Source organism: Trifolium pratense, linkage group LG4, assembly GCF_020283565.1.
Source record: "Trifolium pratense cultivar HEN17-A07 linkage group LG4, ARS_RC_1.1, whole genome shotgun sequence".
Taxonomy (NCBI): Eukaryota; Viridiplantae; Streptophyta; class Magnoliopsida; order Fabales; family Fabaceae; genus Trifolium; species Trifolium pratense.
Window position 1 is genome coordinate 55,851,081 of NC_060062.1, and position 26,814 is coordinate 55,877,894.

Sequence of the window (26,814 nt, forward strand, 5' to 3'; positions counted from 1 at the left end):
TTTCTAGGATACAAAGCATTAAAAGACAGAACACAGATGATAAATTGTTCCAATAAGTGATGCATACTAGGAAAATTCGGAATTCTTTTGGGGAAATATAACACTTGCATAATAAAGCTTACCATAATTTAACTGTGTACTTGTAGGTCCAATGCCATTGAAAAGACCAATGAACCAAACACAAACACCTGGAGAATGGAGATATCTGAACAATAATTTGTTATGTTTTCCGTCCAAGAAATTACAAATGGTCAAAACAAAAATTACTTGAAATTAACCAATACCCAAGCAACATAGATATTAGTTATATAAAACCAGGTTTGCCCTTGACATGAACCCCTAGGACCAAGTAGTTAGGAGTTTTAATCATCCTGTCTCCATTCTTTATAACTAAAGTTGAACTTCAACACACTTACGGCAGAATGGACTTTTGCTTTGTTTATGCTTCACGTCGTCTAATAGGCTTAAAGATATAAAACTTATCTATGTCATTATAAGCATAAGAAGCCATTGAGCTAGATGAAACAATGCCAGGATAAACAAACAAATAAAAAACAATGTTGTCTATCGCGGATTGCAGAAAATAACAGTTTGTTCAAAATCTGTTATGCTGTAGCATCTGCACCTGCGTCGCTATTAGGGTTGGGAACAGGCCAGGCCAGGCCTTGACAGGCCTGAGCCTGGCCTACGATTTTTTTTTAGGCCTGAGCCTGGCCTGTGGCCTATCAAATGTTATTTTTTTTGGCCTGGCCTGAGCCTTTTAAAAGTCTGGCCTGGCCTTGTAGCCTGTTTAAAAGTCTGTGTTACATTAAAGCTTCTCTATATAGTTTTTTTAAATAGGCTAAATAGGCTTTAAAAAGTTCACATTTAAATTTTTATAATTTCTACAACATTAAGAAAAAGCTAATAATATGATTAACACAATAATTAAAAACTAATAAAATAACAAATACGATTACGAAAAGTCGCAATAATTAAAAGCTAATAATATTTATATAAATAATATTTTTTTTATAAGATATAAATAATAATATTATATAAATAATAATTATTATAAACAGGCCGGCCTATCAGGCTTCGTAGGCCTTTTTAGAAGCCTAAGCCTGGCCTATTTATGTAAACAGGCCGTTTTCAAAGCCTAAACCTGACATTTTTAATAACCAGGCCAGGCCAGGCCAGGCTTATACAGGCCAGGCCGAAGGCCCCTGTAGGCCGCCTGGCCTATTCCCAACCCTAGTCGCTATATATAGCCACCATTTGACAACACTTTGTACTAAACATATATCGGAACAATAGTGATTTCATAGCGTATGTGCATATTTGTTCTCCTACCTGAGACGGCTGAGTCTTTCAATGTTGTTATGTTTAAGGCATCTGGCAGGCAGTGGAGGACCTCCATCTCTAAAGCATATATTATTGGCAGTGTTTGGAACCTTTTCAACTCTAGACACATCCTGAAAGATATCAAAATAGAAGAATAGGATATACTTACAAGGTCTACATCTGAGTTCAGTGCAATAGACTGAAGCAAGTCAACTGAAGCAATAGAAAACATTAAGAGACAAGTAAGATCATCCACAACTCCAAAAGTCTTAAAATGAGGTTTTTTTTTTTACTCATAATCGCAGCCGAATCACATAAGCTGATTATTATGATACAATCTCACATTTGTTTCCCATTGATTTTTTTTTTTTACACAAAGCTGATTATTATCACAGAAAGAATGATGTAAAGAATGTTGTGTATTATTCATTCATTCAGTATGTATTTATATACAAGTATCAGGATCAATCCGATCCTTACATTGTGCTAGTCATTATCACATAATGCTATACTAAGAAACAAATAATATCAGTAGACTAAATACAAACGGTAACATCCAATTGTCAATGATACATGATCATGATTAGCATATTAATAATAAATGTGAGAATAATATCATGATATTCCTTAACTCTCCCCCTCAAACTGGTGGTGAGGGAGTCACTCCAAGTTTGTCTCTTAGAAAGTGAAATCTTGAATGAGTGAGAGGTTTAGTCAGGCAATCTGCGATTTGGTCAGCTGTAGGCACATAAGCTATTTTGATTTGATCTTGCAGCACTTGGTCCCTTATGTAGTGAACATCAATTTCAATATGTTTGGAACAAGCATGCATAACAGGATTGGATGCTAGTGCCTTAGCACTCAAGTTATCACACCACAAGGTGGGTTTTCTAGGTAGAGGCAGTTTCAGTTCATTTAGGAGAGATCTAACCCATGCTATCTCAGCTGCCAGATCAGCTAATGCTCTGTATTCAGATTCAGTACTAGACCTTGACACTACTTTTTGTTTTCGTGAGGACCAAGAGATTAACGATTCACCAAGGAATACACACTGACCTCCTATGGATTTTCTATCATCTATGCTTGTAGCCCAATCTGCATCCGAGAATACAATTATGTCTAAAACAGTAGAAGGCTTAATGTGCAAGCAATAGTTTTTTGTTCCTTCTAGATACCTCAATATCCTCTTGATTCCTTGCCAATGATCAGTAGTGGGAGAGCTCATGTATTGACTTAACTTGTTTACCGAGAGAAAGCAATGTCTGGACGTGTGTTGGTTAGATATTGCAATGCTCCTATAGCTTGTCTATATACAGTTGTCTACAAGGAATACACACTGACCTCCTATGGATTTTCTATCATCTATGCTTGTAGCCCAATCTGCATCCGAGAATCCAATTATGTCTAAAATAGTAGAAGGCTTAATGTGCAAGCAATAGTTTTTTGTTCCTTGTAGATACCTCAGTATCCTCTTGATTCCTTGCCAATGATCAGTAGTGGGAGAGCTCATGTATTGACTTAACTTGTTTACCGAGAGAAAGCAATGTCTGGACGTGTGTTGGTTAGATATTGCAATGCTCCTATAGCTTGTCTATATACAGTTGTCTACAAGGAATACACACCGACCTCCTATGAATTTTCTATCATCTATGCTTGTAGCCCAATCTGCATCCGAGAATCCAATTATGTCTAAAACAGTAGAAGGCTTAATGTGCAAGCAATAGTTTTTTGTTCCTTGTAGATACCTCAGTATCCTCTTGATTCCTTGCCAATGATCAGTAGTGGGAGAGCTCATGTATTGACTTAACTTTTTTACCGAGAAAGCAATGTCTGGACGTGTGTTGGTTAGATATTGCAATGCTCCTATAGCTTGTCTATATACAGTTGAGTCTGCCATTTTCTCCCCCTCAAATGTGTACTGCCTCCCAGTTATCATTGGCGTTGGACAAGCTGAGGATTTCTCCATGTTGAATTTCTTGAGCAAATCATTTATGTATCTTGTCTGTCTTAGATACAATCCTCCTGCATCTCTTTGAACCTCAATGCCTAGGAAATAGTGTAGTTGCCCAAGATCCTTGAGTGAGAAAACTACATTGAGTTGTTTGATGAATGCTTCTAGAAACTTGGAGTTACTTCTGGTCACTATTATATCATCCACATAAATGAGTAGGAAGGTAGTATGATCAGTACCTTTGAGAATGAAGAGAGACGAGTCGCTTTTAGTATTGTGAAATCCCCAATTTAAGAGAGCATTCTTCAAGCTATCAAACCAAGCTCTTGGAGCTTGCTTTAACCCATAGATTGCCTTAGACAACTTGCAGATGTGATGTGGTTTTGTTGGATCTGCATATCCTTCTGGTTGAGACATGTAAACAGTCTCCTTGAGATGTCCATTTAGAAACACATTGTTTATGTCCAATTGTCGAATGTCCCAATTGAGATGTACAACAATAGTAAGGATAATTCTCACGGTGTTTGCTCTGACAACAGGACTGAATGTTTCTTCAAAATCCACACCAGCTATTTGTTGAAAACCTCTTGCAACTAACATTGCTTTCCTCCTCTCTATTGAGCCATCTGCCTTGAATTTGGTTTTGAACACCCATTTTGAATCAATAATGTTGTCTTGGCCTTGATGAGGTACTAATGTCCAGGTTTGGTTTGACAATAGAGCTTTGAATTATGAGTCCATTGCTTTCTTCCATTCAGGTCTTATAAGAGCTTCACTAGCACTTTCAGGCTCCTTGTCATTTGTATGGCCTTGTATCATTCCAATGTATGGTTGCTTTGGTTTGTAGATCCCATCATTGCTTCTAGTGCGCATCTAGTGTGTGTTGGTGTTGTTTTCTTCATTTGCTACTATGACTCCGGACTCAATTTGTGTACTCCTTTGGCTTGTTTCAGTTGAGTCATCACTGTGATCATCACTATTATCTCTTGTAGTACCATCAAGTCCTTGAGTTGAGTCCTCTATTGCCATAGGTTGTGAGTTATCACCATCATCATTGAAACTGTCACTTGTTGTCAATTGGTTTGTACTTGAATTAGTCTCAGAAGCTGAGATCTCTTCGTTTCCAGTTGGCTCATTTGTAGTGTTGATTATAGCATTTCCTGCAAGAAAAAGAGGAAATAATGTGGTAGTACTTTCAGTTACTATTTTCAATGGATTTCTTGTGTCAAGAAAGCCATCATGAAAGGGAAAGTGTTCTTCATTGAATACTACATGTCTTGATATAAAGACCCTCCCATGAGAATTCATACACTTATATCCTTTATGAGCGCTACTGTATCCCAAGAATACGCATCTAGTTGTGTGAAATTGAAGTTTATGCTTGTTGTAGGGTTTGAGATGTAACGACCCAAATTTATTATTCACTACGTAAGTGTTTAATTATTTGGTGACGTGGTTTTTAAGTAAGATAGTAACTTTAAGTTATTTATCGAGAGTTTTAGTTAACGCGCGAGTTAGTGAGAGTTAACGCGAGTTGGGCCAAGTTAGTGGGCTTGAGGCCCAATGGGCCTTGTCTCATGAGAAGGGGCAGTTTATATAGCCCATTAGAGAGAGAAAGTCTCATTTTTCTTTGTTCTTGAGAGAGCTAGAGAGAAGGGAGAGCAAGATGGAGCTAGGGTAAGCTTGAGCAAGAGAGGTCAAGAGCAAATCGTCGAGCTTTCGTCGGATTAAGGTATGAGAGTATGTTTCATAATCGTGGGTGACTCGAGGAAGGGGAGAATGTCGATTTCTCCTCACCCGAACTTCCTCCACCCCATTTTCGTTTTAGTTTTGAATGGATTTTCTTAATGGAAATCGATTCTAAAGTTCATAACATGCTTAATATGCTTTTGACATGATGTATGAACGAATTTATTGAATAAAAACGAATTTTATGGATGATTAAACTCAAGAACTTTGTGTTCTTGAGTGTTTTGAGTAAAAGTGTTAAATCTCTACTTTTTCGTAGTAAAAATGGTAGATCGGTGAAATGAACTGTCCTTTTGTGTTTAGATATGTTTGTTACACTTGAATACAAACTCATTTGGGGTTTATAACATGAAAAATTGGATTTTTGGGTGATTTGGAGTGAAAAACGTGAGTTTTGAGCATTCCTGACAGGAACCGTTCGCTACGGCTCGCTACGGCTCGCCAGGAGCCAGTGTCCCACTGGTGTGGTTCGCTACGGCTCGCCAGGCCTTCGCTCATCGAACACATTCGCTACGGCTCGCTAAGCCACCGTGACAGCACATCACTTTGCTGTTTTGAAATTTGAATGGCTTTGAGGGTTCTAACATGTTATATTATGTATTTTACCCAGTTTTTCGCGTAGATTCCGATTCCGGAGTTTGTTTTATGATAAAATGCATGCTTAATACACTTTACTTATATTATTAGTATTGTGTTAAAAATTTGAGTAAATGCATTGTATGTGTTGATGATTGTTGATGATGTTTGTTTAAATATCAAAGAAGTATATTAAGGTGTTAATCAACTTAATAAAGAAGGATATTAGGATTATGTTATTCTAATAAAGAAGGATATCGAATTATGTTATTCGATAAAGACGTATATTAAGGTATAGTGTTATCTTAATAAAGACGAAATGTTGGATAGTGTTTCACATTTATAAATGACGAGTTTAATGCTAAATGTGATTGTTGATGTGAGAATATTCATGAAAACATACATGCATTCAGGAATTATATTAGGGATATTGGATATTCCAATAAAGAAGGATATCGAATTATATTTATCCGATAAAGAAGGATATTAGAGGTGAGATACTCTAATAAAGACGATGGTACCACATGCATTAGATATGTCTAGGGGACATAGCATGAAGATTGTGGCATTAGATTGCATTAGGATATGTGTACATTATATGATATTTGATATGTGACACATATGTTTGCATTTATGTGATGATTGTTATGTGACACATATTTTGCTAAGTGTACTTATTGCTATTCGATGAAGTGATGTTTGATTATAATGACCTAGAACTTATAATTGAATGATAGATGATGATGTATATGTATAATGTATGATTATGCATGTTTTATGAAGGAGTGTTTAAGTACCGTTTTACTTACACTTATATTTTGATTATGTGATCTAACTCTCATGCTTTGTGTTATGTGCTGGACCGTTGGGGGTCCAGATTCACAGGTTTTGTGGTTATCGAGGTCGAGTCGTCGGTGAAGCTCCGCTCTGATTGTGACACGGGAAAAAGGGGTTTTATATGTATATAGAGTCTCCTTATCTAGGTTGTTTTGTATAGTTAATAAATACATTATTTGATTTAAGATTTGTATAAACAAGTATTTTTACTAATTAACTACATTAGTATTTTTGTAAAGAGGAGTGTAATACCTAGAACCAATGTTTATAAATAACTTTCAATTTTTCCGTTGCGTATTTTGAAAAAGATTTACTAAACGTAGAATCACTACAATAATGGGTTTTGGGTGTTACATGAGACATAGATAACAAGCACATCCAAAAGGCTTTAAGACATTGTAATCTGGCTCTTTTTTGTGAATTAAGAAATATGGACTCTCATTTTCAGTTACAGACGATGGCAGCCTGTTTATCAAATACACAGCAGTTGAGAAAGCCTCCCACCAATAGTGCAACGACATATTTGCTTGAGCTAATAAGGTTAGGCCTAGCTCAGCCACATGCCTATGTTTTCTTTCAGCTCTACCATTTTGCTGAGAGGTGTACGGGCATGACATTCTGAATTTAATTCCAGTCTCAAATGCCACCTTTTGGACAGGTTTGAACTCACCTCCACCATCACACTGAATAATTTTTATCCTTTTATTAAATTGATTTTCAACCATATTCTTGAATTGCATAAATGCATGAATGGTATCAGATTTTTGTTTTAGAGGATAAATCCATGTGAACCTGCTTGAATCATCTATAAAATGCACATAATACTTAAAACCAGAAATTGAATTTATTGGTGCAGGACCCCATACATCAGTGTGAATCAATTCTAGAACTTCCTGAGCATGAGAGGAAGAGGACTTAAACGGTAATAAATGAGATTTTCCTAACTGACATGCTTCACAAAACTTAAATTTGTCACTAGGTGAAGTCTTAACATTACAAATCTTTAACACCTTGTCTAAGACATTATTGCTAGGGTGTCCAAGCTTTCTATGCCAACTTTCCTTGACTGACAAGTAGACACATGGGTCTTTATTTGTTTGAGAGCTGCCATTTGAGAGTTGGTACAGACCATCTTTAAGTATCCCTCTTAGAAGAACCTTCCCTGTCAGTTTGTCCTTCACAAAACAACAATCATTATCAAATTCAACAATGATATTATTATCACTAGTTAACTTTGACACACTTAGCAGGTTTTTGGTGATTTGTGGTACATATAAGACATCATGTAGGTTGAGGTTTTTAAGTTTTGATGAACCTGAAGCATCAATTTTTAATTTTGCACCATTTCCAACTATCAAAGAATTCTTACCACTGTTTTCAGTGAGTTCTTGGAACTTGTCAGCTTGATGTGTCACATGATTGCTAGCACCACTGTCAAAGTACCACTCATAGTCTTGACTATTGTAGCGTGATGCTAAAAAGGCATTATGTGTCCTTTGTCTCTCAACATTAGCATTTGAGTAACTGCTACCTGTGTAAGATTTATCATAGCGATGGTCACACTCTATAGCAGTGTGACCGTGTTTGTTGCATACCTGGCAGATATCATTGGAAGGCCTACCTTTTCCTCTGCCTCCTCTCGTGTTTCTGAAGCTTGATCCTCTCCAACTTCCTCTATGATTGTATATGTTTCCTCTAAACTGAGCTTTGTTAGCAACATTTGTTGTGGCATTCCGATTGAGGTTGTTGAAGCTATTAAGTTGATCGAGTCTGCTTTCAAAAGCAAGTAGTTGTGCCTGCAAGTCTACCCAACTGAGATTGATTTGATCAGACAATTTGACAACAATTGGATTGTAGTCAGAGTCTAATCCATTCAATGTCTGAATTATAAGATCAACATTTGTAATTGGTGATCCTGCCATTTTGAGTTTGTCAGCGAGATCTTTCATTTTCATCAGGTAGTCTTCCATTTTCTTCTCTCCTTTCCTAGTGTTGTGAAATTCTGATCTGAGATATATGACTCGTGATCTTGTGTGAGCACTAGCAAGACTTTGTGCCTCTTCCCAAAGTTGTTTAGATGTCTCACAGTGCAACAATTGTGATGCAGTTCCTGTTGTCATTGTGTTGAGTAGCCAACCAAGAACTCGTTGGTCTTCAGCCTGCCAATCCCCAAAATCTGGATTGATCTTCTTGCCACTTGCTTCAGCTGATGTAATGAATTGCTCTGGACACTCCTTTGTCCCGAGTATGTAACCATCGAGTCGGCAACCTCTTATTATTGGTAGTACCAATGATTTCCATAGAGGAAAGTTTTCTGTGTCCAGCATGACAGAAATGCGTGATGGTAGATCATTCTTTTGGTTTGATTGAGCAGCGGAAGCCATGGAAAAAAAAATTGATCGAGAGCCTTCAAGCTTAAGAGCTCTGATACCAAGAAAGAATGATGTAAAGAATGTTGTGTATTATTCATTCATTCATTCAGTATGTATTTATATACAAGTATCAGGATCAATCCGATCCTTACATTGTGCTAGTCATTATCACATAATGCTATACTAAGAAACAAATAATATCAGTAGACTAAATACAAACGGTAACATCCAACTGTCAATGATACATGATCATGATTAGCATATCAATAATAAATGTGAGAATAATATCATGATATTCCTTAACTATCCCTTTCTTGCTTATATAATGATTCTAATCATATTAGTTAAATGCAACAAATTAACACCTTAAACAAACACCAATCGAATAATATTGCATCCTATGTTTCAAGTCAATATATGGTTCTAAGAGCATCCACAACGGAGATACTCATTTTTGAGTACTTAACTGGACCCCACGTGTACACATCACTCATATATAATTTTTTAATAATAGTACCTAATAAGTACTCAATTCCTCTGTAGCGCCCTCCCTAAAAATTAAGGCTAATTCTAAGGATGAACTGCTAATCTACTCAACTAGCTAATACAAAAACTGCGCGAAGCGATAAACGCTCGCTAAAACAGTAAAGTCGCCACCGAACTTTATTTATTCCACGCGGCCACGCGGAAAAGGAAAATATCGATAAAACCTTTAAGTGGAAAGGGTGGTCATCGCAACCAAAATTCCGGGTTCGGGAGTCTGTTATGCGAAGGGAAGGTATTAGCACCCCTCGCATCCGTTGTACTCAACGGGAACCTTCTCTTTAGATCTAGGATTAAAATTAGTTCTCGCGCTTGTGTAATGATGCTTTATTATTTGTTCTATACTAATTAAACAAAGAAAAGACATTAAAAGACACTAAAGACTCTTAACATTTTTTTTGACACAAAAAGGGTTTTTTATTAATGTGCTTGACGAGATACACCATCCCGCTCCTACGTATTCCCAGCTGCAATGGGAAATTCAAAGCTACACGCAGTTCTCGGGTAGAAAATATGTGTTTGTTGGTTGATTTTAATTCACAAAAGGACTCTTTTACACAAACACTTCCTCTTTTTAAACACATAATATACTCTTAACTACACAAAATACTTTTTTAAATACATGGGACTCTTTTTTAAACACATAGAAAAAACCTCTTAAACACATAAGACTCCTTAAAACATTTCTTAAACACATGAAACACTCTAATACATTTTTTAAACACATAAGAATCAGTTAAACATTTTTCACAAAAAAGACTCAGTTTAGTGCGTTGCGTTCATTTTATGGTTTTTATTACTTTTTGAAAAGAAATAATTAAAAGAACGCCGGTTATCCACATTTCGAGGTAATCACCAAGAATACGAATAACCAGAGAACCGGAGAGCCACATGACAAACCGATCCTTTTTCATTCTATTTTTAAAAAAAGACAACACTTTTTATCACATAAATAACTTAACAAAAACAAAGAAGATAAACTATTCTATACTAAACCCTAAAAAAATCTAACATATTTCCACCTTTTTATACTAAAAAAAAAAAAATACAAAAGATAAAAAGCTTAAAAAAAGAATAAAAAACATTTTTTAGGTCAGAGGGGTGTAAATAGCAATCTGCAGCACCAGGCCCAGCCCAGACTAAATCGTCCAAACAAAAAAGAGCAGAACAAAAACTAATCAGGTACAGCGTTAAGATAAGGGTGTATGGTAGGCTTCCCGGATCTAGGCCTTTTGATTTGATCAAATGGCTTGGATTTAAAAAATCCACTAACAGATCTCGGCCTTACATCCGATCTAACGATTGTGTTTTAAAATAAAGGGGGAGCCAATGACGTGCTGACACGTCATCGTCTTCAACCCCATCTCCTTCTTCACGATGAAGAACAACAAAAGGGAAGCCATGAAAGAGCTTTGAAGCTCACGGCCAACAACAACAACTTGGCCAAAACTTCATCAAAAATCACAAACTTATATACCGTTTTGCTCGGTTTTTCGCACTGGTCATGAATCTATGATTAGATTTCACAGTGGAGGCTTATATTTTGAAAAAACGGAACAACAACTTGAGAACTCAAAAAACCAAAATATGATTTAAGCAAGATTAAGCAAAATTAACGAATGGAAAAGCTTCAGTGGGTGTTCATGAGTGAAAAACGTTTAGAAACCTACTTGTTTTGAGCTTTGTATCAGTGGGTTTGTTAACCCCTTTTTCTTGGCAATTTTGGAGTTTTGGGTAGGCTTTTCTGGACGGTTTTCTTTCGTTTTTTCGATGGTTATTATCTACTGAAAGTGTTTGGAGGCTCTTGGGTGAAGAAGATTGAAGTTTGGAAGGTGTTTGAGTCAATTTCGGATTTTGGAAAAGTGATGAAAAAATGAGATTTTTTTGGTTTTTCTCTTCTCCGTTTCAGCTCCTAAAATTGCCTCCCTTTGCTCTAAAAAACGTCCTCTACTTATACTAGAAATTTAGGGTTTAATTGGCCAAGAAGGGAAGGAAAAACATCATCTTTTGCTCTTGGTGGATGATTGGTTTTATTTGGGAAGAGGTTAAAATTGTAAGCTTGAAGTAAGGGGAGTGGAGAGTGCTTGCTGCCAAATTGTTGTTTCACGTGGAACTCCTCCTCTTTTTTATTCTTTTGTTTTTTTTTTTTTTTTTTTTTTAATAATAACAACAATAATAATAGAAATTAAATTTTTTTTTTAAGAAAAGGTAGGACAAAATTAGGGTACAACAGCTGCCCCTATTTAATTGACTTTCACCCGAGAGTGCATTGACTACATCTTTGCATACTCATGGTGGAAGACGATTAAATACTTAAGGACTCGAATTTTGACCAGACAGCAAGAACGGACCTCTACGATTACTTCAATTACATGATACTCTGTTTGCACTATGACCCAGATGAGACTCATTTGAAACTCTATACTCGCACTGGTAAGACTCTATAACCAACAATCCCGCAAGACTCAGATAATACCTCTCTTAACATCTCCACCAGTAAGACTCAACTTTCAATCACGCAAACAAGACTCAGGCAAGACTCATCTATACCGACAAAAATCATTTAAAACTCAACCAACAACAATCCTCTGGGATTCTAATAACTCTGGCAGGACTCAAATACTCATTCAGATAAGACTCGGGTAAGACTCAAACGCTCATTCACACAGGTAAGACTCATAAAAAACCTCAACATCCACAAGGTAGGACTCAATTTACACAAGTAAGACTCATCACAAACTCAACATCCACACAGGTAAGACTCTATTACATTCATATAGATAGGGCTCAATTCACATAAGACTCAAGGTTTACTTCACATAAGACTCATTCTACACTTCACATAAGACTCAATTTTCACTCATACAGATAAGACTCACTTACTTCACACAGGGCTCAAAAACATTCGCTTCACATAAGACTCGATCCATAATTATACGTAGGGCTCAATAACATTCACCTCACATAGGACTCGAAATAACATTCACTTCACATAGGACTCGATATGCACTCATACCTACATACACTAGCCATCTGGGTAAACCGCTATCGACGTCCTGCGAGGCAGGCAAACACACATTCGAGAAATATCATCTCGTTACTTCAAGCTAACTGGGGGAGAGGGTTAAACAACTTCTAAGCCATCGGGTTTCCACATACCATGAATTCTATATGCGAGCATGTTTATTTATGCAGAAAAACTTTTTAAGCCAAATGCATGATTTCTTTTGAGGTGTATGAATTAAAACATTAATGCACGTCATCCTTCTCGTCTCTCCACAGGTAATGCCCCTATTATCTCCTCTCACACAATACTTATTTTTCTTTCAAGGAAAACGATCTCTTTGCTTGCTACGAGTTTGTACTGCGGGTGCAAGGTTAAAAAACCGAGGATCATCTTTTCCTTTAAACAAATGCCATTTTTCTCGGAAAAGTCTTAACTATATCCTTTTATGAGCCCTCACATTTTTTTATGCACTATCAAGAAGAAAAGAATGCATTTTATGAGAAACAAGACATAAAACAAAAACAATAGACAAAAGGGATTTTATTGATGAAATATTGACCCTCGAATGGGTGTCAATACATAGGAAAGCAATTCCTATAAGAGGAGATTACTAATTTTGGGAATGGCAACAAAAACAAAAGGTCAACAACACCTCATCCACCGTTTCCCTAGTGACTTCCAACATACACAAACTTTAACCTCGAAGCTGACAATTAGACTGATCACTTCCACTTGAGCCTTCTACTATAATGCTGACGCCTCGGGTCTTCTGCCTTCTATTTTCCTCTTCTTTTTTTTTACATATCCCTAACTTTTTCCTGGATCGCCCTTTCGGGTTTTCAATCCACCGGGATCACATTTCCTTTTTTGGTGTCCCTAATTTTTGCCTAGACTGCCCTTTCAGGTTTTCAGTCTACCGGGACGCTCTCTATTGCCTAGATTGCCCTTTCGGGTTTTCAATCTAGCGAGCCTTTATTATTTTTTATTTCTCTTTTTTTTTCTTAGGCATAATACTTCTTGACCGCGTCAGCATTAACTGGGAGTGGAAATTCTTCTTCATCCATAGTGGCGAGGATTAAGGCTCCTCCTGAAAATGCTTTCTTCACCACGTATGGTCCCTCATAGTTAGGGGTCCATTTGCCTCGGGAATCTTTGTGGATGGGCAAGATCTTCTTCAATACTAGCTCGCCTTCTCGAAACTCACGGGGGCGCACTTTCTTGTCAAAGGCCTTCTTGCGTCGTTGTTGATACAGCTGACCATGGCAGAGTGTCGTTAAGCGCTTTTCCTCTATGAGGTTCAACTGGTCAAACCTTGTTTGGGCCCACTCCGCCTCTTCTAGTTTGGTCTCCATCAACACTCTCAATGAAGGGATTTCCACCTCTACGGGAAGTACTGCCTCCATGCCATATACCAGAGAAAAAGGGGTTGCCCCGGTTGAGGTACGGATAGTCGTCCTATATCCATGCAATGCATACGGGAGCATCTCATGCCAATCCTTATACGTCTTGACCATCTTCTGAATAATCCTCTTGATATTCTTGTTGGCTGCTTCCACGGCGCCGTTCATCTGTGGTCGATACGGCGAAGAGTTATGGTGCTCAATCTTGAAACCATCGCATAATTCTTTCACTAACTTGTTGTTTAGGTTTGACCCATTATCTGTGATAATTTTGTTAGGAATCCCATAACGACAAATTATTTCTTTCTTGATGAATCGGGGCTACTACTTGTTGTGTCACATTCGCATATGAAGCTGCTTCAACCCATTTGGTGAAGTAATCAATAGCGACCAAGATGAACCTGTGTCCGTTGGAAGCTTTCGGCTCAATCATTCCAATTACATCAATGCCCCACATAGAGAACGGCCAAGGTGCCGTTAATACATTCAACGGGTTTGGTGGCACATGCACCTTGTCGGCATATATTTGGCACTTATGACATGTTTTGACATAACGGTAGCAGTCTGCTTCCATGGTCAGCCAATAATACCCTGCCCTCAAGATCTTCCTTGCCATTGCATGCCCATTGGCGTGAGTCCCGAAAGTTCCTTCATGGATTTCTGCCAGAAGATGATCCGCCTCTTGTCGGTCTACACATCTAAGCAACACCATGTCATAGTTTCTTTTGTAGAGTACTTCCCCATCTAAGAAGAACTGTGTGGCCAACCTTCTCAATGTCTTCCTGTCACTGATTGACGCACCTTCGGGATACTCTTGTTTTTCCAAATATCGCTTGATATCATGGAACCATGGTTTGCCATCATATTCCTTTGAAGCCACTGTGCACACAGCTGGTTCATCCTTACGTTCCAATATTATGAGAGGCGCTTCGTTGTGGAACCTTACTTTGTACATTGAAGATAATGTAGCTAAAGCATCGGCCACCTGATTCTCTTCCCTTGGAATGTGATGGAAAGTGATCTCATCGAAGTACTCTGCTAGCTTCTTGACTTGAGTGCAATATGGGATTATCTTTGGGTGCCGTGCTTCCCATTCTCCTTTTACTTGACAGATGACTAACGCTGAGTCTCCATATATTTCTAAGATTTTGATCCTTAGATCGATGGCTGCCTCGAGACCCATGATGCAGGCTTCATATTCTGCTATGTTGTTTGTACACTCAAAACACAATCTGGGTGCAAGAGGTCTATACCCACCTCTTGGTGATATCAAAACTGCCCCGACTCCGTGCCCCATAGCATTGGAAGCTCCATCGAAGACTAATTTCCAACGAGCGCCTGGTTCGGGCCCTTCTTCATCTCCTATAACTTTCTCTAAGATCATGACATCTTCATCAGGAAAATCGGATGGAACCGGCTAATGCTCTTCTAGAGGTTGGTGAGCAAGATACTCCGCCAACACACTTCCTTTGATTGCCTTTTGAGCGACATACTGGATATCGTACTCAGACAGCAACATCTGCCAGCGCGCAATCTTTCCGGTAACGGCAGGTTTTTCAAAGATGTACTTGATAGGATCCATCTTGGAAATCAAATGCGTAGTGTGAGTTAGCATGTACTGCCTTAGACGTCGAGCAGCCCATGCTAGCGCGCAACAGGTCTTCTCAAGGGCAGTGTACCTTGATTCACAATCTGTGAACTTCTTGCTTAGGAAATAGATGGCATGCTCCTTTTTACCGGTTTCATCTTGTTGACCCAACACACAACCCATTGAATCTTCAAGCACAGTCATGTACATTAAGAGTGGCCTACCGGGCACAGGTGGAATCAGAACGGGCGGCTCTTGCAGATATTCCTTGATCTTATCAAATGCCTTTTGACAGTCGTCATTCCATTCAACAGCTTGATCCTTCCTTAATAACTTGAAGATTGGTTCACTGGTAGATGTGAGATGCGAGATAAAGCGGGCGATGTAATTCAGTCTTCCCAAGAAACCACGCACCTCCTTTTCAGATTTGGGCGCAGGCATTTCTTGTATAGCCTTAACCTTATCTGGGTCTACCTCAATTCCTCTTTGGCTGACTATGAACCCTAACAGTTTTCCTGATCTGACCCCGAATGTACATTTGTTAGGATTCAGTCGCAATCTGAACTTCCTTAAACGTGCGAACAACTTACGCAGGTGGACCAGGTGCTCTTCTTCTCCTTGAGACTTGGCAATCATATCATCCACGTACACCTCTATCTCCTTGTGAATCATATCATGAAAGAGGGTCACCATCGCTCTTTGATATGTTGCTCCAGCATTCTTCAAACCAAAAGGCATGACTTTGTAGCAGAAAGTCCCCCACGGAGTAATGAAAGTAGTTTTTTCCATATCTTCAGGATGCATCTTGATCTGATTATATCCGGAGAAACCATCCATGAAAGAAAACACTGAGGACTGAGCGGTATTATCCACCAACACATCTATGTGGGGCAACGGGAAGTCATCCTTTGGACTTGCTCGGTTCAAGTCTCGGTAATCCACACACATTCGTACCTTGCCATCTTTCTTTGGGACAGGTACAATGTTGGCAACCCATTGCGGGTACTTGGCCACAGCTAGAAATCCTGCATCAAATTGCTTCTTCACTTCTTCTCTGATCTTGAGAGCCATATCAGGTCTTGTTCTCCTCATCTTTTGTTTTACAGGTGCACATTCAGGCTTGAGTGGGAGCTTGTGCACAACTATGTCGGTATCCAATCCTGGCATATCTTGATAAGACCAAGCAAACACATCGACGTATTCTTGCAACAAACTGACCAAATCCTTCTTTACATCTTCTTGCAATGATGCCCCTACTTTGACCTCTTTTACATCTGACTCGCTCCCCAAGTTGATTGTCTCAACTTGCTCTTGATGCGGCTGAATGGCCTTTTCTTCTTGTTTCAACAGGCGAGCTAGTCCTTCAGGAAGTTCATAATCATCCTCGTCAACTCCTTCGGCTTGGTTTACCGGATGTTCGAAGTCAAAAGGGAAACTAGCGGGGTAGGTTTCAACGGGTATTTCTATGGATCTGCATGAGGATGTTTTCATTTTTTAGGAAACAATGCAAACTGAACAAAAGCTTAAACTGTAAAAGTTTTCTTTTTTTTTTAGAAAAAAGTTGCCATTTTGAAAAACATGGAGCGAAAAACAAAAAGTTCTTATTCAACATAAAATGCACTTTTATTCATGATAAACTTTTAAAACAAGAGGGGCCCTTTAAAAGATATTCATTTGCCTTGGGCAGAGCAAATGTATTTTCATTTTCTTAAGAAGAACAGGCATATTACTTAAAAGAAACTTCAGAAATCTCCTCGGCCTTCCAATTGTTGAGGGGCTCTTCATTAGCACAGCTGCGCACTAGGTTAGGTGCATCTTCCTCATTATCCCCAATCATGTTCACTTGCTCTTTGTTGTTGAACCCCGCACTGCGAAACATTTCTTGGAGGGAACGACCACCCTTGTAGTTAGAACTGGTCGATCCCTTTGTTGATGGTCGATATCCTAGCCCAAAGCGATCCTTCTTTTCTTGAACCACAGGCACCTTCCCCCAACCCTCTAAACTTGCTTCGTTCAATGCTTCCTTCATTGCTTGCCATGAAGTGAAGGCAGGTTTAGCTTTCTTCTTTCGCTTCATGGTGACAGTTGCGACCTCCAGAGCCTGAAACGGAATTTCCACTGCTTGCTCATCTTCCTCAATGTACTGAAAGGCGGACAAATGACTCACCATAATATCCTCTTGACTGGATACTATGATGATCTTGCCGTTGGACATGAACTTGAGCTTTTGATGTAGGGTGGATGTGACAACACCAGCCGAATGAATCCATGGTCTTCCAAGGAGGCAACTATAAGCAGGATTAATATCCATGACTTGGAAAGTGATTGTGAAGAGCTGGGGACCAACCAAAACTGGAAGGTCTATCTCTCCCATGACCGTCCTTTCCGAGCCATCGAAGGCTTTGACAACAAGTGTGCTAGGCCTCATTACTGCCCCTTCGCTGTTTAACTTATCGAAGGTCCTCTTGGGCATGACATTCAGGGACGAACCATTATCTATCAATACTTTGGACAAGATGTTGCCCAAACACTTGACAGATATATACAATGCCTTGTTGTGGTCACAACCTTTGGCTGGTAATTTTTCATCATTAAACCCGAGATATCTGCTTGAAGCGATGTTGGCTATTATCCCGTCAAATTGATTCACGGTGACGTCTTTCTCAACATGGGCTTCTCTCAACACTTTCATTAAGGCATTCCTATGGATTTCTGAGGATAGCAATAATGATAGCATAGAGATTTTAGACGGAGTTTGCCCTAACTGATCAACCACTTGATAATCACTCTTGCGAATGATCTTTAAAAATTCTTCGGCATCCCCTTTAGGTGCCACCTTATGGGGCTGCTCTTTACCCATCTCTTCTACATGCTTCCCTTTAGCTAGATCCAACAGGGGCTTCTCAATAACCTTGCTTGACTGATCATGAGAAAAGATCCTCCCACTTCTTGTCATCCCTCCTATCCCCGCAATGCTATCAATGGAGGGATTTTCAAGTGTTACTTGCTCTTGGCCCATGGAAACAGTAGGTTGATAATTCCATGGTACTTTTTGAGTGCTCTCGAATGGAAAAGACTTAGGCACCCTGAAGACTAGTGGGTGGACTTCTTTATTTGGTATAGGGGCCCTTTTGAATGGGATCTCAATTGGCGTGAAGTCCTCTAATGCCGCAATGACGGGGTCTACTACTGAGTAGCCAATCTGGACCAAGCCTTGATCCATCAACTGTTGTAAACACATCCTCATCTTCTTACAATTCTCAGGTTTCCTTGCACACTCTTCACAGTCAGAGTGCATCATCTCGAATTCTTCATAATCAATTAGCTTTTCTCTAACTATGGCTAATGGAGTTCGGATCTTAGAAACTTCATCTATCAATTGAATTCCTCCATCATCCTCCACAGCATTCACAGATGGGCCAGCATGGCCAGGCAGTGGATTGGTCTTCACATTGGGTCCCTCCTCCTTAAAGGTTAACAGCTTCTGATCAATCAACTCTTGTACCTTGTACTTAAAAGCTTTGCAATTTTCAATAGTATGTCCAAGTGCCCCAGAGTGGTAATCGCACTTGACATCACTCTTAAAATGAGCTGGGTAAGGAGGTACTACCGGTGGAAGCTGCTTTAGCTCTATCATCCCTTTTTGTAGCAGATAAGGGAGGATTTGACCGTATGGCACAGGCACACGGTCTAATTGCACAACCCTCTTTTCAAAGTTGTTTCGGCCATTAGATTGGTTCCTTTGTTGTGGTTGTGGAGGAACCATTGCCGAGTATGATATTTGAGCTGGTGCACTTGTGGTGATGGCATTAGTTTCCTCCTCCTTCTTCCTTGGATTCGCATTGAAGGACCTCCTTCCACCAGTCTGATCCTTAGTGAACTTCTGAATCTTTCCATTCTTAATTCCTGCTTCCACACGCTCTCCTATGATGACCAAATCTGCGAAATTGGATGAAATACTCCCTATCATTTTTTCATAGTAGGGTCCTTGCAGAGTGCTCATGAAAGTGTCTACCAATTCGCGATCCATCAAGGGAGGTTGGACTTGAGCGGCCAACTCCCTCCAACGCTGGGCATATTCCTTGAATGCTTCATTACTCCTTTGAGACAGGTTTTGTAGTTGCATGCGGTTGGGAGCAATATTCAGATTGTAACTGTATTGAGTGAGGAAAGCATCCACAAGATCCTTCCAAGTTTTGATCTGAGCTCTTTCCAATTGTATGTACCAATCAAGTGAAGCTTCACTTAAACTGTCTTGGAAGATGTGAATGAGCAGTTTCTCATTCGAAGCATGAGCAGCCATCTTGGTATAGAACCTCTTGATGTGGATTTTTGGACAGCCAGTGCCCTTGTACTTATCAAAATCTGGGACTTTGAACTTTGGTGGGACCACCACATCTGGAACTAAGCACATGTTTGAAGCATCAAACCCGAAGGCACTAACACCTTCAATAGCCTTCAACCTTTCTTCTAAGGCCTTATACTTATCTCCTTGATCAGCCTCAAGCGTTGGTGGGGTCTGAGTAGGCTGAACAATCTCCGAGGTATTCGGCTCGGTGCTGGCGCGAGCTCCTTGAGCGGATGGTACTTCATTCGAAACAGGGATGACAACAGGCTCTGGAGGGGGAGGTACGCCACCATCTTCTTCGGGTGGAGTGTAGCCAGCGGGAAGACCGTATTCAGGCCAGTTCGCATTCGGGGCGGTCGCAGCAGGCTGATGGTTGTTTACCAAAGCTTGGACAAGCTCGAGCATCTTGTCCATCTTGACTTTCATTGCGTCAACGTCCTCTCTTAAGGCCGCTTGATCCTGTCCTTCTTGATCCATGAGTCTGTGGATGTTTGCACGCGTAGGGTATGAATGTGGGGGAAGGGGCTCTTGAGCCGATTTCTTCTTCGATTTCCTCGCTATGGTGAAGGGCAAGTCTCCTGAAGTTTCGAGAAGGTATGAGTGTGTTTTTTCATTTTATTATTGAAAAAAAAGGTAATGCATGAATGTGGGAATGCGATGCATACAAAACAAAAAACATTTTTATCATCATTTTTGTTTATAGGCCTTTTATGACATAGATTTGAGAATAGGTAATCTTTTGTCAGGTGCCATTTTCTCAAATCAATGTCTTTTCCTTCCTATAAGCAACAATGAATATGCAAGAAAATCAGTTTTTGAATATCATGGTATGTGGAAGTGATGTTTAGGGTAGAGATAGTAAATCATGTGTTTGTATATGTCCCATCCCATCTCACATGTGGTTCTAGAGTTTTTTAAGGTTCCTAAGATCGTAAACCCTTATTTGAAAATATTAACATTGCAAAAACTCGCAAGACAATAATATTTCCAAATAAGGTCTCCTTTAGGTGAGGTTTACGCGTTGACTTTACAAGACAAACGCCAAGAAAGTCAACATTGCGTACCCCTCATTATGTACTAGTAGAGGCCTTCTAACACGTTTAGGTTCTACTTTAAAAGGTCCCTGGAGTCACGGATCCCTAGAAAGATACTTGTTCCCATTACGAAATTTCGCAAGGTAACACATCCTTCGAAGGAATCTACTCTAGGCGGAGTTTTCGTATTGGTCCTCTCGAGGCACGCGCCAAGCAGGCCAATACTAAACCCCTAACTTAACTTAGTTTCTCTCGAAGCTCGGGTGTAGAGCTTTATCCACATGTAACCCAACATCACAACCCCACATATATATATATAACAGATATATTTATACAAGTAATAAACAAGTACAACACATGCAAATATTACGGCAAATAAAGCATAAAAAATAATACACAATAAACACAAACAAGCGCAAAAACCCAAAAACCTAAATCTAAAGAGAGTGGGCTCGACTCTCTTAATTAACTAGTCCCCTGTGAAGTCGCCAGCTGTAGCGCCCTCCCTAAAAATTAAGGCTAATTCTAAGGATGAACTGCTAATCTACTCAACTAGCTAATACAAAAACTGCGCGAAGCGATAAACGCTCGCTAAAACAGTAAAGTCGCCACCGAACTTTATTTATTCCACGCGGCCACGCGGAAAAGGAAAATATCGATAAAACCTTTAAGTGGAAAGGGTGGTGATCGCAACCAAAATTCCGGGTTCGGGAGTCGGTTATGCGAAGGGAAGGTATTAGCACCCCTCGCATCCGTTGTACTCAACGGGAACCTTCTCTTTAGATCTAGGATTAAAATTAGTTCTCGCGCTTGTGTAATGATGCTTTATTATTTGTTCTATACTAATTAAACAAAGAAAAGACATTAAAAGACACTAAAGACTCTTAACATTTTTTTTGACACAAAAAGGGTTTTTTATTAATGTGCTTGACGAGATACACCATCCCGCTCCTACGTATTCCCAGCTGCAATGGGAAATTCAAAGCTACACGCAGTTCTCGGGTATAAAATATGTGTTTGTTGGTTGATTTTAATTCACAAAAGGACTCTTTTACACAAACACTTCCTCTTTTTAAACACATAATATACTCTTAACTACACAAAATACTTTTTTAAATACATGGGACTCTTTTTTAAACACATAGAAAAAACCTCTTAAACACATAAGACTCCTTAAAACATTTCTTAAACACATGAAACACTCTAATACATTTTTTAAACACATAAGAATCAGTTAAACATTTTTCACAAAAAAGACTCAGTTTAGTGCGTTGCGTTCATTTTATGGTTTTTATTACTTTTTGAAAAGAAATAATTAAAAGAACGCCGGTTATCCACATTTCGAGGTAATCACCAAGAATACGAATAACCAGAGAACCGGAGAGCCACATGACAAACCGATCCTTTTTCATTCTATTTTTAAAAAAAGACAACACTTTTTATCACATAAATAACTTAACAAAAACAAAGAAGATAAACTATTCTATACTAAACCCTAAAAAAATCTAACATATTTCCACCTTTTTATACTAAAAAAAAAAAATACAAAAGATAAAAAGCTAAAAAAAAGAATAAAAAACATTTTTTAGGTCAGAGGGGTGTAAATAGCAATCTGCAGCACCAGGCCCAGCCCAGACTAAATCGTCCAAACAAAAAAGAGCAGAACAAAAACTAATCAGGTACAGCGTTAAGATAAGGGTGTATGGTAGGCTTCCCGGATCTAGGCCTTTTGATTTGATCAAATGGCTTGGATTTAAAAAATCCACTAACAGATCTCGGCCTTACATCCGATCTAACGATTGTGTTTTAAAATAAAGGGGGAGCTAATGACGTGCTGACACGTCATCGTCTTCAACCCCATCTCCTTCTTCACGATGAAGAACAACAAAAGGGAAGCCATGAAAGAGCTTTGAAGCTCACGGCCAACAACAACAACTTGGCCAAAACTTCATCAAAAATCACAAAATTATATACCGTTTTGCTCGGTTTTTCGCACTGGTCATGAATCTATGCTTAGATTTCACAGTGGAGGCTTATATTTTGAAAAAACGGAACAACAACTTGAGAACTCAAAAAACCAAAATATGATTTAAGCAAGATTAAGCAAAATTAACGAATGGAAAAGCTTCAGTGGGTGTTCATGAGTGAAAAACGTTTAGAAACCTACTTGTTTTGAGCTTTGTATCAGTGGGTTTGTTAACCCCTTTTTCTTGGCAATTTTGGAGTTTTGGGTAGGCTTTTCTGGACGGTTTTCTTTCGTTTTTTCGATGGTTATTATCTACTGAAAGTGTTTGGAGGCTCTTGGGTGAAGAAGATTGAAGTTTGGAAGGTGTTTGAGTCAATTTCGGATTTTGGAAAAGTGATGAAAAAATGAGATTTTTTTGGTTTTTCTCTTCTCCGTTTCAGCTCCTAAAATTGCCTCCCTTTGCTCTAAAAAACGTCCTCTACTTATACCAGAAATTTAGGGTTTAATTGGCCAAGAAGGGAAGGAAAAACATCATCTTTTGCTCTTGGTGGATGATTGGTTTTATTTGGGAAGAGGTTAAAATTGTAAGCTTGAAGTAAGGGGAGTGGAGAGTGCTTGCTGCCAAATTGTTGTTGTTTCACGTGGAACTCCTCCTCTTTTTTATTCTTTTGTTTTTTTTTTTTTTTTTTTTTTTTAATAATAACAACAATAATAATAGAAATTAAATTTTTTTTTTTAAGAAAAGGTAGGACAAAATTAGGGTACAACATCCTCCAACCCAAATCTCTTAAAAAGTTCTAAATGGATCTCACAAATAACACATCCCACCAATAATTATACATCATTATAAATGGGATCCACAAAAACAAAATAGGTACCACTTCTTATTGTAGAACCAGTACCTATTAGGTACTCTTTGTGTTTTGCTCCAATGGGGGTACCTATTTACTTAAAAAAATAAGTACCCACCATTGGAGATGATCTAAGGTTCTTACGGTGTTATGATTAGTGACAGCAATAGTAAACTATAGCAAAATAACATGTTTATTCATCTCAGAAATTCCTATAAAATTAACATTAAAAACAGGACTCATGGCCAGATAATAATAACAATCAACCGTTGGATAACATCATAACGAATACAAATTTTACAAAATCAATGGTTGGATGGAAAGTTTATATCGTATAGATCATCCATAATACATTAGAAGAAATTGAAAATCATTTTGTGGATGCGGCAACAGACCAGATACACTAGAAGAATAATTAACATTAAAAAGAGACTCATGGATGGACCAGATACATTAGATTTTCAATAAATCTAAAAAACTGAGAAATAAGTAATGATGAAAAAATGTTTGTAAGTGAGAATGTGGGAAACACATGTATAAATTGATTTGACTCATTAGATAATATAAATAGCGTCGGTGTCCGAACACTAGTTAAACATATTAAAATTTAAAATAAGAAGATAAAATTAATTATAGGAATATGACTTTTTATTTTTTTACATATTTAATATGTTGCATATGCATAAATTCTAAGATAAATTTTTTATATTGAAATGCTTAATTAGTGTCCCGTAGACATCTATAATATGTAATAAGCCAGACATATTTCTCTTTCTCTCTCCTCTCCTCATTCATCCTCATTCCTCACATTTAATTCAAATATAATCACATATTTATTGGCCACACAAAATTCAAATATTCTCATAAGTTGTCACTTATTGTAGATCCTTGCTCTCCGCATCAGTTTACGGTTTATTTTTGAAACCACTCACCGTGATGTGTTTCTCTTCTTCTGGTCGTCTTCCGCCTCAAGTATAAAACCACCATCCTCCTCACGTCTTTCGCCTTTGTCTGCTTTACACCGTCTTCATCCTGAAATTTCGTCATACTCGCACATCCCAGCACCGCTGTCTTCTTTACATCTTCTCTCCTTTGTCAGTGGCGTCAGCCGCCTTGCGCCGTTATCGTTGTCCTCGCTCTGATTGCTCTGATTTTGTTTTGATGAATAATGAAATCTTCGGTACCAATTCTTTTGCTATTGTGATTGGTCTGATTTCTTTTTGATTGAATAATGAAATTTACCATTCATTCATGCATTTAATTCCTGATTTCTTTATCTTTGATTTGTCTGTTTAATGCAATTATCTTTTATTCCTTTTAATGCAATCTCTTTTTGTTCTTTCCACTGAAATTATCTCTGTTTAATGCAAACATATGTAGCTTATGCTTATATATTACAGTTTTGTTTGTTTGTTATGCTAGAATTTACTCATCTATTTCAATTTTATTTTGTTCTATTTCGATTTTATATATGCACACCATGTGTTTGATAAAATGTTGTTGTGGATTTTCATCATTATTAGAAGCTATGGTGCAAAAAAGCAGTTCGGAAGAACAATATGGAAGGAGGTGGGAGGAATGATGACTGAATAATGTAGTCAGCTACCAAAACTGTAATGCCTATGAAGTTAAAATTTTCCCGCAAATAAGTTCTTTTTGGTAGTTAATTTTTATACTTCATTCTATATTTGTTTGATGTTTTGTTTTGTGGGACTTTTAGTTGCATATCTGATAATGCATTTAAAGTGGTTCAAATTGTCTTGGTGATACTGATGCATTTTTTGGATAGGTGAGTGGTGTGTTGGAGAAACCTTCCTTAAGCCATCAAAATCATTTTTGAGCTTTACTATGCGGTTGAGTCTGAGGTATTCATGCTAAAAACTCACTTGGGATTGTTTTCTTTCACATTCACATGGTATAGTGCTAAAAGAAGTTCTTTTTTATAATCCAAAATTTGACCATTTCATCTATTCATTTAAGGTCATTGAATTTTTTCTATTCATTTATGCAGATTTATTCAAACATAATTGAAGCGGTGCATTCAATTTGTTTTCCTTTTTGAACTTTTGTGTATGTACGTATCCGTTAAATCATTGAGCTATAACCATTTATATGGTTATTTGCGATCTTTTCAAAATGGCTATGATTTTGGAACCTATTTATGTGATCATGGTGACTATAACCAACTATCATAACATGCTTTCTTCTTATTCAAAGTTTTTTTAATAGTAATTGAGAAGGAAGAGTTTCAAGAAGCAACAAAGTTAAAGAGGGATATAATATTATAAGCTTCATCTAAGGAAAGTGTTGTTGCAATGATGTCTAAGTTGAAGGTGAGATTCTGTCTTAATTTTCCTACTTATGAGTGTGGTCAGTAATAATCTCATATGCCATAGATTCTATCGACTTTGCAGCATCTCTGTCTTCAAGTAGTTAATTTTCCCAAGTTTCATCGTCCCCGCCCTGTCAGACGGTACAAACGAGTGACAATCTTTTTATTTTCATTTTGCTTTTACTGCAACTTTTTTGTTTGCTTCTTGCCACTGTAATTTCGATTTATCTTTTTAAAGGAATCGAGTTAAAGCTTATTTATATAGTTTACCATTGCTATGATGGAAACGAGTATGAAAAGGTATGTTTGCATCATATTCTTTTGTCCAAGTTTCCTTTGGATTGCAATATACAACATTTGCAAAACTAATTATTGGTATGTTTATGCGGATTCATGATTTGGTTATGATTGGCATATCTCATGATTTGGTTATGATCGGTGTATTTGGATTATGAATCATTGAGTTTTGATAGTTCTTTTGTTGTTACTATTTTTTTTATGTAAATATCTCAGTGTCCATCTTAACCATTTTGCTGATACAGTTCATGGTAAAATCATGTTACTTGAGAAAGATGGGCATTTTTAATCTATATATGTAGACTGACATTTTTAATCTATATATGTAGACTATGAGGATGTAAGTCGAGTAAATGGCATAGTCAATATGATATTTTTAGCAGTTGAAGTACAACATGAAGAATTCAGATGTTTCTTCCATTATTGAATGTGGTTACATTGATTTGTTTTGTCTAATTTGCCACATGCTATATATTTGAACTTATTACCCCATTATGGTATACTTGAAAGTCATCCTTTAGAAGACTTTGAATTTCGAACATCAATATCTCTGATATTTGCATTTTACGCAGTCATCTCTCTGATTGGCACGAAGAAAGCTAAGCAATATCGTGAGATGATAAGTCGCTAAGAGAAGCTG

General features: G+C 38.0%; 1 pseudogene; it reads right to left on the bottom strand.

Moving 5' to 3' along the window:
• Positions 1-13,334: 13,334 nt before the first annotated feature.
• On the bottom strand, positions 13,335-20,171 carry LOC123922969 (annotated as a pseudogene).
• Between the last annotated feature and the right edge of the window lie 6,643 nt (positions 20,172-26,814).